Source organism: Nipponia nippon, unplaced genomic scaffold, assembly GCF_047370975.1.
Source record: "Nipponia nippon isolate SJK-2023a ecotype South Korea unplaced genomic scaffold, ASM4737097v1 scaffold_9, whole genome shotgun sequence".
NCBI lineage: Eukaryota > Metazoa > Chordata > Aves > Pelecaniformes > Threskiornithidae > Nipponia > Nipponia nippon.
In genome coordinates, this window is record NW_028262413.1 from 13,629,040 (window position 1) to 13,635,039 (window position 6,000).

At 41.8% G+C, this 6,000-nt stretch overlaps 1 long non-coding RNA gene across 1 annotated transcript; it reads right to left on the bottom strand.

Annotated features, from left to right (window-relative positions):
* Nucleotides 1–45: 45 nt before the first annotated feature.
* On the bottom strand, nt 46–5,690 carry LOC148050102 (uncharacterized). The gene is made up of 4 exons (XR_015701576.1): nt 5,250–5,690; nt 4,737–4,834; nt 1,651–1,799; nt 46–291 (listed from the first exon to the last, which is right to left on the bottom strand). It is a non-coding gene; the product is annotated as an uncharacterized LOC148050102 (long non-coding RNA).
* Between the last annotated feature and the right edge of the window lie 310 nt (nt 5,691–6,000).

Sequence of the window (6,000 nt, forward strand, 5' to 3'; positions counted from 1 at the left end):
CAAGAGAGATTTCTGAGTGAGGAGCTAAACTGAAGCATCAGTGGGTGATGTGTATCTTGCAGGGAGGTCAGCATTTATACCCATCTCCTCCAGGTTTTCTCAGCAGCCTTGTGACACTGGTCCAGCAGTGGCACAAGGGGGATCACTTGTCCAGGAAGTTTAGCAGGATGGAGAAGACGACAATTCTTCTATCACAAGTAGGCAGGGAAGAGGGCAACCATGGCAGATGGCAGACAAGAAGAAACACACAGTGCCTTGTGCTGGATGATGACTAGTTGTCGGTTAGTATTTCTGGAAAAAACAACAGAATTGCCATATAATTACATGCGTCCCTCATGCTTTGTCTTTTGCCCTGCACAGAGAATCCATCTTCCTAACCTTTGGAGGACTAGAGGCACAAAAAGAAAGGTGCCGCACCAGCAAGGCACACTGGCCAGCTTCTGATGAAAGAAATCAGCTTGCGCTGTGCTGGGCAGCAGCGTGGCTGGACCACTGCTGGCAGGTTTAAAGGAAGCTCCGAAGTCTCTCCGCTGCCCTGCCATCTCTTTCCCCATGACACATCACTCAGTCAACACTGAGCATATCTCTGAACGCCCAGTACACTCAAGTCTTATACTTTTAATGTCAAAGTCCAAGTTAGAGCAGAGAGTTTAGAGTTCACTCTCTTTAACATCTTCTGTAAAATTAATTACTGGTCATTTGACAAAATAAATTGACCTTATAATGGTTTCTAAAAATGCAATTAGTGTAATTTTTTAAAATTACTTTCTGTACACAGTATCAAGTTCTTTCCTGCCTTACACCTCCCCTAATGCTGTACTGAGTGAGTATAAGGCAGGGAAGAATTTAACCTCTAATATATGTGGCATGCACTTACTTCCCTAGGAAACTGACCCGATCTAGAGCATTGGCTATTTATAACACATTCAAAAAGAAATCGCAACGCAAAAGGGTAGAAAGGCTGTTAAGAAAGGCTATATTTGTTGATAACGCTAGAAAAGGTAATATAGCTGTGGATTCCCATACAACGTTACCTTCATAGTATGCTGTAAATTTTAAATTATTACTAAACCCATGCATTACTCACAACTAAGGCAACTCCCCACAATGGGCACAGCAATGCCATATGGTCAGAGCAAACCATCCCTGTTGTATGCTCATCAGTCCAACCTTGAACAATTGCTTCCTTCTTTGGCCTATGGCATTTGAGGGCATTGCTCAGGACTGATTCCTTCTTGAATGAGATGGCCTCATCCGCACTGCACACCTACTGGGACCCGTAAGGCAATCCTATGGCAGAATGACGACATTGGTCCAAGATAACTGATACCAGAGATGTTTCACAGCTCATCAGAGCTGTGAGACAGTATGATGATAAGAACACACATTGCATCTGTGACAGCAGCCCTGGAGAGTCTCCTCTTGGAGGAAACTAGCTGGCTCACTTCAAAACAGCACCTAGCATGGACAATCAGATGGCAAAGACCAGGAGCAAACAACGGAGTGAAGTTACTTGGCAACACAGATGGACCCTGAGTCATTTCTTGGATCTGGTCTTCAAACACAGCGTGACAGTCCGAGCTACAGTCAGGCTTTGAAAGAGCTTTGCAAGATGCAGACAGTGGATAAATGTGCCAGATATCCTCTTACCTTCTAACTGTCCCGTTTTCCCATTGCTTAGTCTTGTCTGTTGCTGCCGTTGCTGTCAGCTGACCACATGGCACTACACAGTAGCTCTGGAGACAACTTTTCTTATTTTGGTGGAGTGAAGCCACTGCAGAGTTTTCATTCAAAAAAATCTAGGATAGTTGAGGAAAGCCCAGTTTAAGCTGACTCCACTGGATAATCTTTCTGAATAATATCTGCATTTGGCCTGGAGCAGAGGAACGATTAGAAATTTCCCATCATTAATTCTCATGAATACAGATTTTCAAGCATTCCTCACAAGCCCAGAGCATCACTTGCTAATGAAACTACTTTTCACTGCCACATTCAAAGTAGGTAATCACAGGAGAAGGCAGTCGCGGGCAATATTTGCCGACAGCAATGCATCTTGGCACCTTGGAGTCGGTAGGTGCATGAATCGTGGGAGACACATATAGGGCTTGCAGGGACTCCTGCAGCCAGAAGGGAAGAGATGTCGTTTCAAAAGGAACCAAAATGCTTTCATTCTCTCCTTGTTTTTCTGGATAGCTATGAGCATTTGTCCCTTTTCATTCCCCTTGCTAACTTTTATCAGCAGAGAAGACCATCGAAGAATGACACTTTAACAGAGAGACAGCTTACCTGAGCCAGGTAAGTGAGACTCAAAGTCTCTGCACCAACTTCTTGTGATGAAATATCGATAGAAAATACCGTAACACAAGAAGAAGTTTAAAATCACTCAGTCCTTTATACACAATCTTTTTTATTCAACTGTAGCCTAGCAGTACCAGATCACTTTTCTAACTTACATATGAATAAAATTGACTTTTCAAAAAAGGCAAACCTATTTTGTGAGAAAATTCAAAATAATTTTTTTTTTAGTTTGTAATTTTATTTTTTTTTCCATTTGTCATTTTCAGCAGTACATTGTGAAACAAATGGCATAGAAAAATGTTTTTTATATTCTGAAGATATTATAGCTTTTCAATCTTCTGTACTTTTTCCTGTGGCAAAAAGGAAAAGGAAATAAAATGAATTGGTAGAAGAATTTTCTTGCACCAGAATTACTCAAAACCATGATCGATGTTCTTCTAACAGGAAAACCTGAAGAAATCAAAAGGCTTTCATGAAACATTCATTGAAACAATATGCTGACAAAATAGTTTTTCAGTCAAAACTTTTCACTGGTTTTACTCAACTACCTACATGTGGTACGTATATGTTCAAAAAATTGTTTCTAGCGTACCAGAAGGCCAGAGGGTTCTGTCTCAGCTGCTTTTTTCAGAATAAACTCTACATCTCTCTTGAGGTCTTTGCAATCTCTTTATGGGGCTATATAAACTCTCTGCTTCACTTAGATGTTCTGAATCAACTCACGTACCCTAACCATAGGGTCATGGTGGAGCTCCAGACTGCAGCCATCTAACCCAGCCTCCAGCCTGCGGAGCTTTCTTGGCTGCAGGATGATGGGCACAACTGTGCTACCGCACCTTCTAGCTCAACCTCCAAGTAACCACGAGAACTAAGTACACCCAGCCAAGGCTCCTGTCCTGTACACCGGCGCTGCAGAAGACTGGGACTTCCAAACACCTTTGTGAAGCAGATGTTTCACTCCACCACTCAACACCTACTGGTTTGATGAATTTTGAAACTATTGCATGCTGATCATTAGTAAAACTTGCTGTAACTATATACTGATTGTGGTGAAAGAAATCAAGCAGCATCCCAGGAGCCATCAACTAATTATTCGGTATCTAATTAATGACACGATTTATTTGTTGACCTCCTTGTCAAACTATGTGGGGTTCTAATTGATAAAAAGCTGAAACTACCAAGGGTGTGCTGAAGTTTTGTTTGGTCAACTTTGACACAGAAGTGGTACATACATTGTCTCTGGCACGTTGCATAGAGTTTAGTGACACACATCGAGAGGAACCAGATCACAAAATGCTGCTAAGATGAACTTGGCAAGATTATGTGAGTAAAATATTATTGCCTGAAGCCATGCCACCTTGCTGGGGTAACATCCAATCTCTCGTGTCAAGATACATAGACCAGGGTAATGAGTTGGGAGCACCTAGATGGCCCAGGAAGGGACACTCATTAGTCAGCATGTAGCATGCTGTCACCTTGGTAAGAGGCAAACTGATTTCTAGCCAGGAAGGGACAACTTGCCTTTGCACGAGCGCCTTTTGGATGAGTGGCAAAACCCGAAGGACAGCTAAAATAATCACTGATCCTGTTGTGGAATTTTCTCACATGTGCTTTCATGGTGTGAATGTAGCTCAGAGACTCGAGAGCCCTTTTGGGCTCTTCAGGAATAAATGAAACCTTATACCAGCCTCTAAGGTGTTTCAAGAGAAAAAAAGCTGTGCGTATGTTGCAACCACACCATGCAGCCTGCAGTCAAAAGGAGAGAAAGGGTGGCCAAAGTGGAAGACATCTTCCCATATAGAATATACTCACTTCTTTCCTTGAGCTCTCTTTTTCTCAATTGCACCTTTTATTGACAGATGCAAAGCAAGACTAATGAACTATTGATAATCTTGGCACAAAGGATTATTAGACAAAGCAATTCTATTTTGTGGGCATTGATTTATATGTCACAACCACAGTACAAATGAAAATGGTAGTTTAGATAGACAAACTTGAATGCTAAACAGGTGGTCATCCTGTTTATTCCTAATACCTGGCCTAAATGCACTTATAGATACGTTTACAGGTACCTCTGTATACTCTATATACTTATAGATACACTTGCAGATTTTCTAGATAATTAATGGTATTTGGAGAGAAACCTAAAGCAACCCAATCATTAAAACAGGGATGCTGTTTTGAAGGGCATGAACCTTGACAAGACATCATACTGAATAGTTTTAATTTGAACCAGTGATTTCCAAACACACACACACAAAAAAAGGAGATGTCCAGGCACAGAGGGAATGCACAAGTAAAAATATGTGAAAAGAAGGGGCTTGTCCTAGAACACCTTAAGCAACTTATAAGTATGAAATTCGCTGGCCTGAGAAAGACAGCAGGCTGAAACAGAAGGATGGGTTTTACCATTTTACTGCAGGCACACAACCACAGACCTGTCTACCATCAGCCCGTGGCGACATCCAGAAACTCTGTCCATGGCCTCTTGGAGAGCTGGAGCCTGTCCAGAGCCAGCAAAGCTGCTGATTAGCATCTGCGAGGAAATAAACTCTGTCTGATCCTGAGAATCAGGCAGACGTGGCATCCAAATTTTAATTCTCATCTTCTGTGGCATTCGTCTGACATTTAATTTGACGGCAACTGCTGCGTTAAGGACTGTCTTAACCCAGATGGAATTATGAAAACAGTAGTGAAATTTGTTCTCTTACCCTTGTAAATCCAGAGGGAAATTTCAAAGACTAAGACATAGAGACTTAATTTTGCTGGCTTTCCAATGGCAAATAGGTAGCCAGCACCCCATTTTTGTCTTTAAAAGCTTTCTCTAGCTCTCCTGGTGAGTAATCAATCATCTCTTAAAAAGAAGTGCCGTTGGCCTCTCCACTGTCATGATTAATACTCAAATCCCTTCAGATCACAAGCTCAGATAAAACAATATGAAGGGCGCGTACACAAGAAGTGATCCGATGATGCTAAGGTAAAAACAATCCCCAGGATTTCCAAGAGAAGGCTGTTCCACTTGCAGCTTCAGTCTGGAAAATAGTAAAATAAAACTGTACTTTAATGAACTTTTAGAGGAAAAAGGTTTAGTTTTTTTTAATACAAGCCACAACAATAGGACACTTCCCCTACCTTAGGCTTTGTTAAACATGAGACTCAAAAGCCATCTGCAATACTCCAGGGATTAAATTATTTTCTGAAAGCCAATTCGTTTCCATCGTTATTACTGGTATAAAGCTGTGAGGTTTTTTGCTCCCCCCCCCCCCTTTTTTCCAATGCTAGAAATAGATTAAACCGGCACTTCAGGATGCTGAGCTGCAATTTCAGCTGAGCTCTGTGGTTCACAGAGATTTATCAAAAATGACAAGATTCAACATCTAGGAGGTGTCTCATAGTGCCCAGGAGCTCAGAGAAGATGCAGCAGTTCCAACAGTAACCAGAGAGAAACAAGAAAAATATTAGAAAAAGAACTGTGTGGTCTTTGAAAATTAAAGGTCCCACACGAGTGGGAAGATGCTGTGCTAATCAGCACTGTCCATTAGTAGGCAAGAGTCACTGCCTGCCGCCTCAAAAATGAAAAAGCAGTGAAAGCTGCCCTTCATTTCAGCTCCAAGGGCTGTTAAAAACTTCCTCGCAGTTACCTGTCAGAGCCTCCGAGATGCAGAGGTTTTCTCCTGTTCCATTTGCAAACAGCATGGTATT